Source organism: Narcine bancroftii, chromosome 11, assembly GCF_036971445.1.
Source record: "Narcine bancroftii isolate sNarBan1 chromosome 11, sNarBan1.hap1, whole genome shotgun sequence".
NCBI classification, from domain to species: domain Eukaryota; kingdom Metazoa; phylum Chordata; class Chondrichthyes; order Torpediniformes; family Narcinidae; genus Narcine; species Narcine bancroftii.
In genome coordinates, this window is record NC_091479.1 from 6,765,900 (window position 1) to 6,779,743 (window position 13,844).

Sequence of the window (13,844 nt, forward strand, 5' to 3'; positions counted from 1 at the left end):
ATCAACCCTTAGGAGGAGAGAACCGAGCAGACAGCCTTGTCGGGTGCTGCTGTTCAGGATTATTGTGGAAAAGATGTTGCCACCAGTTTCCACTGATTGTGGTCTCCAGTCAGGAGGTTGATGGGGATCTTTGGAAACCATCGCAAATTTCTACAGATGAGTGGTGGAAATTGCACAGACCGGCGTATCAATACACCTGAGCGTAAAGCCCTGCAAAAGATAGTGGGCACAGCCCAGGACATCGCAGGCAAAACCCTCCCCACTATGAGAACATCAACAGAGAACGCTGCCATCGGAGAGCAGCAGCGATCATCAAGGATCCACACCACCCAGCAAACGCTCTGTTCTCACTGCTGCCATCAGGAAAGAGGTATCGGTGCCACAAGACTCACACCAGCGGGTTCAGGAACAGCTGCTCCCCCTCCGCCATCAGACTCCTCAACTACAAGTTCAATCAGCCACTCATTTAGGACTCTTATTCTAGCACTTCATTGTTTCTCTTTCCCTCTCTGTTTTGCACAATCAGTTGGTTTACATTTCTTTATGTGTTTACATGCGTAGGTTGAGTACAAATTTTATTGCACTGCCAATAATTCTGTCTCACTCACAATCTCTCCCATTGAATAGATTTCTACATCGTAGGGGAATTAAGGGATATGGGGAAAAGACAGGTGAGTGGAGATTAGCCCATCATCGGATCAGCCCTGATCTCATTGGATGGTGGAGCAGGCTCAATGGGCCACACGGCCGACTCCTGCTCCTAGTTCTAATGTTCCAAAAGAGTCTCCGGGCTGTATGTACCATTCTCTGACAATTAATCTGAAATCTAGTGCTGAGATCTGGGTCTCGGATTTCAAGGACGAGTTTGTTTCTAAGTATGATGCTGAAGCTGGAGCTGCAGTCAACAAACATGAGCGTGATGACGGCCGTGACTCTACACTCTCATGCCTTTGAGTCAGAAGGCTGTGATTTCCAACTCTACTCCTGAGTCTGGAGAACACAACACATGCTGACGCTTCATTACACTTCAGGGAGAATGTGCAATTACAGCTGCTGCTTTTTAGGATGAGATTTAACACCAAGGCCCAATCTGCTCTCATAAGTAAATTAAAAATTCCATGACAATATTGAGAAGAGCAAGGCTCTAGTAGCGTCACAGTGTGGGGACGGCTGCTGCAGAGAAATGGATCGGAGGTCAATCCACAGGACCATGAATGGCAGGGAGGATCACAGGAGTCTCCTTCCTCCCTGTTGACATGATCGACCGGGATCGTTGTCTGAAGAGGGTGCGCAAAATCAGTGAGGACCCCTTCCACCCTGCACACAACATCTTTCTCCTGCTCCCGTTGGGGAAGAGATCCAGGAGGATCAGAGCCAGCACCACCAGGTTGAGGAACAGCTTCTTCCCACAGGTCGTGAGATGTTGAATGACCAAAGGAACTGCTCGCACTAACCAACCGAGACTCCCATATTCATGAAACAATATTTATTTATATCGATGAATACTTGTCCTATATATGTATTGTGTGTCTGTATGTGTGTAATGTCTGGGTGTGCGTCTGCGTGTTTTGCACCGAGGACCGGAGAACGCTGTTTCATCGGGCTGTAATTGTACTTGACAGTTTCCGCAAAGCAGGACGTCAAGCGCTGAAGAGCTGGCTCTGAATGGGCAACTTTATGCCGCTTTAGTTGCCCATTCAGAGCCAGCTCTTCAGCGCTTGACGTCCTGCTTTGCGGAAACTGCCAAAATGTTTGGCCTGGAAGTCAGCCTGAAGAAAACTGAGGTCCTCCATCAGCCAGCTCCCCACCATGTCTACCAGCCCCCCCACATCTCCATCGGGCACACAAAACTCAAAACGGTCAACCAGTTTACCTATCTCGGCTGCACCATTTCATCAGATGCAAGGATCGACAATGAGATAGACAACAGACTCGCCAAGGCAAATAGCGCCTTTGGAAGACTACACAAAAGAGTCTGGAAAAACAACCAACTGAAAAACCTCACAAAGATAAGCGTATACAGAGCCGTTGTCATACCCACACTCCTGTTCGGCTCCGAATCATGGGTCCTCTACCGGCACCACCTACGGCTCCTAGAACGCTTCCACCAGCGTTGTCTCCGCTCCATCCTCAACATCCATTGGAGCGCTCACACCCCTAACGTCGAGGTACTCGAGATGGCAGAGGTTGACAGCATCGAGTCCACGCTGCTGAAGATCCAGCTGCGCTGGATGGGTCACGTCTCCAGAATGGAGGACCATCGCCTTCCCAAGATCGTATTATATGGCGAGCTCTCCACTGGCCACCGTGACAGAGGTGCACCAAAGAAAAGGTACAAGGACTGCCTAAAGAAATCTCTTGGTGCCTGCCACATTGACCACCGCCAGTGGGCTGATAACGCCTCAAACCGTGCATCTTGGCGCCTCACAGTTTGGCGGGCAGCAGCCTCCTTTGAAGAAGACCGCAGAGCCTACCTCACTGACAAAAGGCAAAGGAGGAAAAACCCAACACCCAACCCCAACCAACCAATTTTCCCTTGCAACCGCTGCAATCGTGTCTGCCTGTCCCGCATCGGACTGGTCAGCCACAAACGAGCCTGCAGCTGACGTGGACTTTTTACCCCCTCCATAAATCTTCGTCCGCGAAGCCAAGCCAAAGAAAGAATTGTACTTGACTTGATTCTTGTTTAAGTCACGATTCATTTTTAAAAAAACAACAGATGTTGCCACATGGTGTTTCCTGGATGGGTTACAGTTTCTTGCATCACAGAGCAGTTAACTGGCCTTCTTTACCAGAAGTCCTGAGAGCACCAGAGACTTTGAACCATTCCTTCTTTACTACAGAACTGTGCTCTCTCTCTGCCGGTCAGGCACAAGTGTGTCCTTACATCCCATTAACAGGCACTCAGCCCTTCATGCTAGAGGACCACAGCTGCACTTTGCCCATGGCTCTTTCCTGAAGTGACTCTGTGCAAAGACCCTTCCCTTCTCTCCATCTCACCATTGTTGGAGATCCAGTCCATAACGGTGGCTCTATACTTGAGGATGGAACCACAAGGCTGTGTTCTTGTCCCCCTGCTCTACTCACTTCACACCTATGACTGTGTAGCTCGGTACGATAAAAACATATTCTACTATTTTGTCAACGATACCACGGTAGTGGGTTGTATAAAGGAAGGAGATGAGTCAGTGTACAGGATGGAGATTGAAAACTTGGCTGAATGGTGCACCAACAACAACCTTGCACTCAATGTCACCAAAACCAAGGAGCTGATTGTATACTTCAGGAAAAGGATGCCAGAGGTGTATGATGCAGTGATCACTAGGGGATCAGAGGTGGAGAGTGTGAGCAAATTTATGCTCTTGGGATCTTTCCTGGACCCAACACACTAATGGCCTCGTGAACAAAGCACGTCAGCACCTCTACATCCTCAGGAGTTTGCGTAGGTTTGGTATGATACCAGAAACCCTGGCAAATTTCTTGAGGTGTGGGGGAAAGTGTACTGCATCATGGTCTGGTATGGTGACATCAATACCCCTGAGTGTAAAGCCCTGCAAAAAGTAGCGGACATCACAGGCAAAACCCTATTGAGAACATCGACAGGGAACACTGCTGTCGGAGGGCAGCAGCAATCATCAAAGACCCTCACCACCCAGCACACGCTCTGTTCTCGCTGCTGCCATCAGGAAAGAGGTCCAGCTGCCACAAGACTCGCACCCCCAGGTTCAGGAACAGCTGCTCCCCTCCACCATCAGACTCCTCAACCACAAACTCAATCAGGGACTCATTTAAGGACCCTTACTTTTGCACTTTATTATTTTTGTTCTGTATTGAACAGTCAGTTTGTTTACATTTCTTTATTTGTTTACATGTGTATATTGTGCTTTTTTTTACATTGCCAATAAGTGGTAATTCTGCCTGGCCCACAGGAAAAAGAATCTTAGGGTTTCATGTGATGTCATGTATCTACTCTGACAATAAATCTGAATTAAAATCAGGAGGTTGAGCACCGGATGGTTTGAACCCTACCCTCTCCCATCAGCGCAAGGATGTTGAAGTCAGCCAGGTTGGGATCAGCCAATTATGCCAGACCAGCCAACAAATTCAGCTTGTCCAGTGTCTGGAATAAGACTGGTACTTTTCACAGCAACCACGGATCTCAGGTCTGACCTCATCATTATTTAAACCACAGAAAGTCAATATTCTTTAACTATTATTCAATGGAAAGATCATTGCCAGGCCACCTTCAACAATAATCAATAAACATGGGGTCAGAAATATAACTAACTAGGAATCCTTATTAATTCTTGAAACCCTTCTCAATGAAATGGGAGCTTTACCAGCTCCTCTCTTAAGGCTGAATGCAGTAGAAAAGCAAATATCAGACAAAGAGAGAAAGAGACATTATTGTCACAGTGTCGAATGTATTTCTCATCCCTGGCTGCTGGACACGTGGGATTCCAGTGCTGAGAGTAATTAGTTAGGCTCACACACTGAAGTAAACACTAATATCACAGTAATAACTTGACTCAAACATTCAGATCTTAAAAGACAAACTAAAACCAGGTAAAAGCTGACCTGTTCCCCTTGGAGCAAGGACATCGAAACCAACTGTGCATTCCAAGAAGCGTGCTTTGTTTCTGAATGGATCTACCGAGGTTGTTGTCTGAAGAGGGAGCGCAAACTCATGGTGGACCTCTTCCTCCCCGCACACAGCATCTTTCTGCAGCTCCTGTCAAGGAAAAGATCCAGGAGGATCAGAGCCAGCACGACCAGGCTGGGGAACAGCTTCTTCCCACGGGCAGTGAGAATGCTGAACTGCTCACATTAACCAACCGAGACTCTAATATTCATGAAACAATGTTTATTTATTTGTAATCTCCAGTGGTTTTCAAACTTTTCCTTTCCACTCACATCCCACTTTAAGTCATCCCTCTGCCATCGGTACTCTGTGATTAGTAAGGGATGGCTTAAGGTGGGATGTGGGTGGGAAGGGAAGGTTGAGAATCACTGCTCCAGACCCAATTGTTACTGAAATATTTTGCTTGAGAAAAATTGTCATTGGCCCATTTCCTTTGGAGTTCTGAAACCGTGCACATAACGAGTCAATGAGGTACGATTAAAACAGTGGCTTTCAAACTTTTATTTCCACTCACAGACCACATCCCATAAGTATTCCTTACTAATCACAGAGCACCTATGGCATAGGGATTATTTAAAGTGGTCTGTGAGTGGAAAAGAAAAGTTCAAAATCCATTGGTGCAGAAGAAATACTTGTCCTGCATGTGTAGTGTCTGTCCGTCTGTGTGCTACGTCGGGTTGTGTGTCTGCGTATTTTGCACCGAGGACTGGAGAATGCTGTTTCGTCAGGTTGTACTTGTACAATTTGATGACCATAAACTTGACTTGAAAACATGGGTCGAAAGGGCTTGTTACCGCGCTGTATGTGTAAATTAAAATGTAAAACAAAGAGGGCCATGGATTGATGGATAAAAACAGAGGAGCAAAAAATGAGGTTGGAGGGAGGGGGAGAAAGTGAGAGGGTGGAAGAGAGAGAGAGAGAGAGAGGCAAAAGGAGACTGAAGAAAAGTATCTGGGGATGAGAAGGAGGTGAGGCCAAATTTTGAACATTGTGTGCAGTTTTGGTCGCCGAATTATAGAAAGGTTTTAAACAAAATAGAGAGTGCAGAGGAGAATGACAAGAATGTTGCCTGGTTTGAGTTCCAGGGGAAGGTTGGACAGGGTGGGACTTCATTCCCTGAAGTGTAGAAGATGGAGGGGTGATTTGACACAGGTATTTAAAATTGTGAGGGGGATGGATAGAATAAATTTTTCCTTTGAGAGAGGGGGAATTCAAACAAGAGGCCACGGAATGAGACTGCAGGGGGAGAAGTTTAGGGGAAATATGAGGGGGAGTTTCTTCACTCAGAGGGTGGTGGGAGTGTGGAATTAGCTTTCAGCTGATGTGGTAGATGCGGGCTCGATTTTAATATTCAAGGAAAAGTTGGATAGGTACATGGACGAGAAGGGTGTGGAGGGTCAATGGGACTAGGTGGGAGGTGTTCGGCACGGACTAGAAGGGCCGAACTAGCCTGTGATATGGTTATATATGCTAGAAATTGGGTGAGAAGTGAATGGAGAGGGAAAGGCAGGAAAAGGCAAGTGAGACAGAAAAGATGAGAGACAGCGATGGGAACGGGGAGAGAACCAAAGCAGGACAAACAAGAGATGGAGGAATCGCTGTGTGCAGAATTAACTTCAATGGTGATCCAGGTTGAGATTTCTCTCCCTCATCCCACCTCAGGAGAGACGCTAACCTTTAAGAAGTGTGAAAAGGACACTCCATCTAGATTTGCTATCATCTTGAATAAATATGTGTATTTCAAAATGCTGTCACTGGGGCATTCAGCCTAATATGATGCTGAGGAGCTGATTGTAAGCTCCATCTCTTCGATTTGAGTGATACATTTTATTAAATGTCACCCTCCTTTATTCCCTTCACTAAGCCCACGATGATATTGTAATATAATAGAGAAGGAAGATCGCACTCAGTGACTGATGTTGCTGTCAAGGAACTGAATGCACCGCGATGCACGAGAATGATGTTCACACAAGCTTAATAGTAGCACTATTACCATGGAATAACACTGACTGGCCTCGATATTTACGGCAGAATACCTCGCAGCCAGTGTTCTGTGTGGTGTGGCACTGCAATATAGACTTGCCCTTGAGACACGAGGATGAACTGGCATTAAAATTGTTCTTTTCTTTACATATTTTCCTCCTGTTCAGAAGACACTCAGTTGCTGTTATGTAAATTTATTGGCATTGTAGCCTGCCAGCTGCCTTATCCAAAATTCACTCCTCGTGTATTGAGCCCACACGTCGAGTTTCAAGCCAGCTATTAACCAAAGGATCAGCATCTGAACAACTGGGTCTTAAACCTGTACTTTGAAGGAATAACGCATGCTGTTTCGAGAAGACATTTGGTAAGGAGCTGCTTTAAATGTCTTTGCAGCAAATAACAGCTCATGGTGCTGGAGATAACATATTGCTGTAGACAGAAGACAAACTGGGGAACGAGAATCCGAGAGCTGGCAGAAATGGATCTATTTCGATCGGCAGGATATAATGAATGCCGTTCCAGAGGGGAGAGCGCTGGGGATTCAACTTCTTAAAATTTATAGCAATGGCCCGCCCCAGGAAAATGTGAATACATTCATGCACGCTGTCAGTAAACACTCATGGATAAAACTTCGTCAATGATAGTCCGTCTCCTGAGAAGCACGAGACTCTGCTTCTGAAATACAGTTCTCCTGACATCATGGATCAAATGCAGATGAAAGAGAAACAGAAATTGTTGGAAAAACTCAAGGCGACATCTGTGGATAAAGAGCCAGGGTTACCCTTTCATCAGAGCGCGGTGGCACGGTTACCACAACGCTGTTACAGCGTCAGCGATCAGGACCAGGGTTCAAATCCCACGCTATCTGTAAGGAGTTTGTGTGTTCTCCCCGTGTCTCCTCATTCCTCCAGGGGCTCACGTTTCCTCCCACCCTTCAAAAACGTATCAGGGATGTAGGTTAATTGGGTGTAAATGGGCGGCATGGACTCGTGGGCCAAAATGGCCTGTTACCGTGATGTATGTCTGAACTTTAAATTTAAAAAAACAGTGAAAAGAACAAAGAACTCAGCCTGAAACACTCATTTGATTTCTCTTTCTGCAGATGTTCTCTGCCCTGTTGAGTCTTTCCAGAATTTTAAATCGAAGTGGCATATGCTATGTCAGCCCACATCAATCTGCCGTTAAATTTATCATTTTGTTCCCAAAAATTCTCATGGTTTGACAGTACCTACCTTCAGTTTGGCATCCAGATAACTGTTGCCCTGTTTCTCTGTGAACAGCTGGGTAAGCCTTCCACATGATACGCTGCGGCTGTACTTTGTGAGGTGTTTGAGGAGATTCGGTCTGTCATCGAAGACTCTCGGAAGCTTCTACCGGTGCACTGTGGAGAGCGTTCTGGCTGGCTGCATCAATGCCCTCTTCGCTTTGCTACCATCGGGAAAAAGGTACAGAAGGCTAAGGACAAGCACCCAGCAGCACAAGGACAGCTTCTTCCCCTCTGCCATCAGATTCCTGGATGATCAATGAACCACAGACACGGCCTCACTTTGACTCTTTCTTTTTCTTGCACGATTTTTATTTATTTTGTACGGTGGTTTGTTCAAATGTTTGCCCTGTGAAGCTGCCACAAATTTTATGACTTTTTCATGATGATAAATTCTAATTCTGATTCTGACATCACACATGTAAGTTTGGTTTTCAGAAAATCATTAAGATGTAGGAGCAGAAATAGGCCATTCAGCCCATCAAGTCTTCCCCACCATTTAATCATGACCTGATCCATTTCACCACTCAACCCCACTGCCCGGCCTTCTCCCTATTAACATTGATGGACACTGTAGCTAACCAGTGTATTCCCAGGTGGGCTAGGACAATCAATTTCTGTCAGGAGTGAGGCAGTCCCTGTCAACCTGGGAACGCTCTGGTTAGCCACAGAGTCCATGGACTGGGAACGAGGGACAGGAAGAAACTCCCAAGAAACAAAAAAGCAAGAGCACAATATATTTGGCCAGATCCAGCTCCAACAGTGTCATCAAGTTTGCAGACGACATGACAGTCGTCGGCCTCATCAGCAACAATGAGTTGCCCTGCAGAGAAGAGGTGGGAAATCTCGTGAAATGGTGCGAGAGGAACAGCCTGAGTCTCAACGTGGACAAGGTGATTGTGGACTTCAGGAGGAACAGGAACGACCACGACACATCAATAGCTCGAGTAGAGAGAGTGGAGAGCACCAGGTCCCTTGGAGTTCACTTAACTCGTGACTTATCATGGACACTCAACATCTCCTCACTGGTCAGGAAGGCACAACAGTGACTGCACCTCCTGAGGAGACTGAAGTGGGCAAGGCTACTGGCCACCATCATGTCAACCTACAGGAGCTCTTCCAAGAGCGTCCTGGCCAGCTGCATCACAGTGTGGGAACAGTTGCTGAAGGGAAATGGATCAGAGGTCAATCCACAGGACCATAAGAGTGGTAGAGAGGATCACTGGAGTCTCCCTCCCCCCATTGACGTGATCTACAGGGATTGTTATCTGAAGAGGGCGCGCAAAACCACTGAGGGCCCCTTCCACCCGCACACAGCATCTTTCAGCTGCTCCCGTTGGGGAAGAGATCCAGGAGATAAGAGCCAGTGCCACCAGGCTGAGGAACAGCTTCTTCCCACGGACAGCGAGAATGCTGAACGACCAAAGGAACTGTTCACACTGACCATTGATTTTGTGTGTGTGTGTGTGTGTGTGTGTGTGTGTGTGTGTGTGTGTGTGTGTGTGTGTGTGTGTGTGTGTGTGTGTAAGAGAGAGAATATTTATCATGCAGGTGTGTTGTTTGTGTGTGTGTGGGTGTTATATCTGGTTATATGTCTGTATGTTTTGCACTGAGGACAAGAGAATGCAGGTTCATCGGGTTGTACTTGGGCAATCAGATGACAATAAACGTGACCTGACTTGATTTTACAATGTAAAAATCATGTTTTTAAATGCCAGCAGTTAATATCATGGAACAACTGATATACTGCACCACTGTACATTTATAACTTCCTCACAAAACTGTTGAAAATTTATACGAGCTGCAAAATAAAATCCTCAGACAATAAAATGCCACATCAATTTGCTCCTGAAGGTGCTACACTCTTTCACAGAGAAGTTGGAGGACCTCATCGTACTCAACTATGGAAGCTGTAACACTGAGCTTCAACGTGTTCTCATCTGACAGAACACGTCAGGTCTTCCCAGCACAAGTCAGTGAGCAGTGATCAAGAACCAAAATCCCAGGCCAATCGACTGCCTGACGGCTGAGAGAGGGCCAAACAGTTGGGAATTCAAGGAGTAGGAGCGGGGGAGGCAATCTATCCCTCAGATTTACTCTGCCATTTTATGTGATCTGTTCTTGACTTCTGGTCCATTTTACGGCCAGACTTACATCACTCTTTATTCCCCTGAAGAACATATTCAAAACAGCCTCTCCAGCTCACTGGAGTTGAGAAAAGCAAAGGTTCACTGCACTCAGAAAGAATTCTCTTAAATGGGCAACCCTCACTCTGTAACTGACCCACCGTTCTCAATTCCCCATGAGGGGAGGTAAACAAGAACGTCTGCAGATGCTGGGGTCGAGTGCAATAGAGAAACGTGCAGGTCTTGCAGCATCCACGGGCAGCGAAAAGCAAGCAATGTTTCAGGCCTGAGTCCTTCATTTGAATCAGCTTCTTTAGATCAGTGGTCCTCAACCTTTCTCTTTCCACTCATATTCCACCTGAAGTAATCCCTCTGCCATCTCTGTGATTAGTAAGGGATTGCTTAAGGTGGTATCTGGGTGGAAAGAAAAAGTTTGAAAACCACTGTTTTAATCATCCCTAATTGACTCATCATGTGCACGGTTTCAGAACTCCAAAGGAATTGCAAGGACAAACAGCCCCTCCAAGTGAAGCAACACTGAACTTGAGAACCTGCAGGGGTTGTCTACTGCATCCGGTGCTCCCATTGTGGTCTTCTCTACATCAGAGAGACTGAGCACAGACTGGGAGATCACTTCATTGAGCAACTCGGCTCTGTCCACCATAACAGCGTGGATCTCCCAGTGGCCACTCATTTCAATTCCCTGTCCCATTCCCTCGCTGACACGTCTGTCCATGAACTTATGCACTGCCAGACTGAGACCACCCACAAATTAGAGGAACAACACCTCATCATCCGACTGTGCACCCTGCAACCAGATGGCATTGACGTCGGCTTCTCAGGTTTCTGTTAAGCCCCCCTGCCTCCATCAACCCTCTTTCTCCTGTCGCTTTTACCCCAGCTCCATCTCTCTTTTCCCTCCATCTCTTTTCACAGAGCAAAATCAATTTTCACCTCTTCTCTTATCACATCCGAGTAACACCTTTTGTTGGTCTGGACTCAACCCCTTGCCGGTCTCAGTCTTTATTCTGACACCTTCCTGTTCTCTGCTTCTTCTCAGGTCTGAAACATCAGTAATGTATCTTTACCTCCTGTGGACGCTGTGAGACCGGCCAAGTTCCTCCAGCATTTCTGTGTGTTTTTACTGCAATCACAGCGGCTGCAGACTTCTGTGCGTCCAATCCCATTGGCATTGGTGACCAATGAAATGGAATCAGATGATCTAAGTATCATCTTCTCAGTTTTTAGATATCTTGATGTCCACTAGTTGCTGCTTTGACACCACCGCCCTGGGGACTACCGTTCAAAAATAGACTCATTCTTTCTGTGCACTGATTATTCCCTGAGCCACCAGAGTTTGGAAATTAGATGTCAAGAGAACCAATTTCTTTGGAATTCTTTTGGAATTCGCAGCTCGCAACAAAATCCAAGCCTGATGATTCTTTACCAAAGGCTTCCTCGGCTCAGATTGGAGAGTAATCAGCTCAAAGAGCTGATAACAAGGAAGATGGAGACAGCATCTTGTGACCAGCTGGAGGTGATTTTAATGGTGATTATGTAGAAATGACAGGCAGTGAAAATGTAAGGGATCACAGTGGGATTAAGAAAATGAGATTTCTATGAGCTGGAATAGAAAATAGGCTCTAGAATAATCACAATTTGTAGAAACAGGAGACTCCACTCTCTGTTCAAAGTGGGAGGAGGCAGCTGGGGTTTCAAAAAAATATTCAATGCTTTTCTCTTATTGGTTTGATGCAGACAGCTCTTATCTTTCCATTCAATCTACAAATTACCCTCAAAGAATGGGAACAGGAACTGAAAGGCACCATTTAAAACGTCCTTACATCGATGCACACGGCTTGGATGCACGCCCTTTGACTTGATCAGGGAGGTGGTGCTGAGGACACGGAAAGGCTGCAGAGAGACTTGGAGAGATCAGGAGAATGGGCAAGGAGGTGGCAGATGAAACACAATGTTGGGAAGAGTCCAGTCGTGCACTTTGGCAGAAGAAATAGACGAGCAGACTATTATTTAGATGGGGAGAAAATTCAAAATTCCGAGGTGCAAAGGGACTTGGGAGTCCTTGTGCAGGATCCCCTAAAGGTTAACCTCCAGGTTGAGTCAGTGGAGAAGGCGGCAAATGCCATGTTGGCGTTCATTTCTAGAGGAACAGTGATTCAGAGCAGGGATGTAACAACGCTGAGACTCTACGAAGCACTAGTGAGACCTCTCTGAGAGAACTGTGTACAGCTTTGGGCGCCTTATTTGAGAAAAGACGTGCTGGCATTGGAGAGGGTTCAGAGAAGATTTTCTAGAACGATACCAGGAATGAAAGGGTTAGTATTTGAGAAACGACTGTCAGCTCTTGGACTGAATTCATTGGAGAACAGAAGGATGAGGGGGATATCATAGAGGCTTTCTGAAAGCTGAAACACCTGGACAGAGTAGATGTGGCAAAGATATTTCCTACAGTAAGAGATTCTCAGACAAGAGAGCACAACTTCAAGATAAAAGGGCATCAATTTAAAACAGCGATGGGGAAAGTTTTCTTGAGCCAGAGGGTTATGAGTCTTCGGAACTTTTTATCACAGGTGACTGTGGAAGTGAGGAAGTTGGGTGTATTTAATGCAGAGATTGGCAAGTATTTGATGTCAGAGCATCAAGGGTTATAGGGAGAAAGGCAGGAAGTGGGGCTGAGTGGGAGGGTCGATCAGCTCATGGTGGAATGGGAGAGCAGGCTTGATAGGCCATGGGTCTACTTCTGGTCCTAGATCTTGTGAATGCCACAGCAGAAGCGAGCGTCTGTGCTAGTTATTTGGCAGATCAGCCCCATGCACCTGTGCTAGTTATTTGGCAGTCCTCCAGTGCCCCTATTATTGCTTCCCTTACAAGTATTTATCCAGTTCTCTCCTACCAGAATGTGCAGGCAGCACATTCCAGATCTGAAGATCCTGCACGATAGCTGGTACTGAACGGGCTGGTGCCTCTTTCACAACCACGGCTTCCATGTCTCATGCTTTTGAACCTCTGCCACTGCCCACAGCACTCATGATTCTGAACCCCCTTTGGATGCTCTACCCTTTCGAAGAATAACCTCAGCTTCCTGCTTCTCGCCCCGTGACTGAAGTCCCTAATTTCTGGAACATCTTCGTAAATCCTTTCTGAATCCTGTGTGGGGCCTAAAGTAACCTGATTTGAATTGAAGATAATACTCGAGCTCAGTTGTTCTCAACCTGTCTTTTTCATTCACGGACCACCCATACTAACCATGAGCACCTATGGCATCCTATGTTGACAGAATAAAGGTTTAAAAATGACACATCTCGCTGTTAGTTCACCAATCATGAAACAAGCAGTCTCCAGTAACCAGAAAATTCACTTACCTGGCATCTTCCAATCCCAGTAAGTCCTGGATACCAGGGGCTTGATTGTATATTTTCCACGTTTTTGTTATATCACACCTTCGAATTCTCTTAATCATCTCTTCATCTCACATTCTGCAAGATATTAAATTTTTAATTTAAATTTAAACATACAGCAAAGTAACAGGCCATTTTGGCCCATGAGTCTGTGCCGCTCAATTTATACCCCATTAACCTATACCCCTGATACGTTTCAAATGGTGGGAGGAAACCAGAGGCCCCATGGAGACATGGGGAGAGCGTACAAACTCCTTACGGAGAGCAGGGATTTGAGCCCCAGTCCTTCGCATTGTAACCGCGATGCTAACCGTGTCACCCCTAAGATGTGAGTGGGTAATAAAGGATGAAACCACTGCTCTAGTTACTGTATAACCAGAAGTTCATAAAGAGTTTATTATCTGTTGATA

At 46.2% G+C, this 13,844-nt stretch overlaps 1 long non-coding RNA gene across 1 annotated transcript in view; it reads right to left on the reverse strand.

Moving 5' to 3' along the window:
- The window catches only part of LOC138746300 (uncharacterized), a 67,547-nt gene extending 54,060 nt beyond the window's left edge, over positions 1 to 13,487 (reverse strand). Inside the window, exons 1-3 of the long non-coding RNA XR_011346851.1 lie at positions 13,399 to 13,487; positions 7,858 to 8,053; positions 4,579 to 4,732 (exon numbers count right to left, since the gene is read on the reverse strand). This is a non-coding gene — a long non-coding RNA (uncharacterized lncRNA). The remainder of the gene's footprint in view (positions 1 to 4,578; positions 4,733 to 7,857; positions 8,054 to 13,398) is intronic.
- Positions 13,488 to 13,844: the final 357 nt, after the last annotated feature.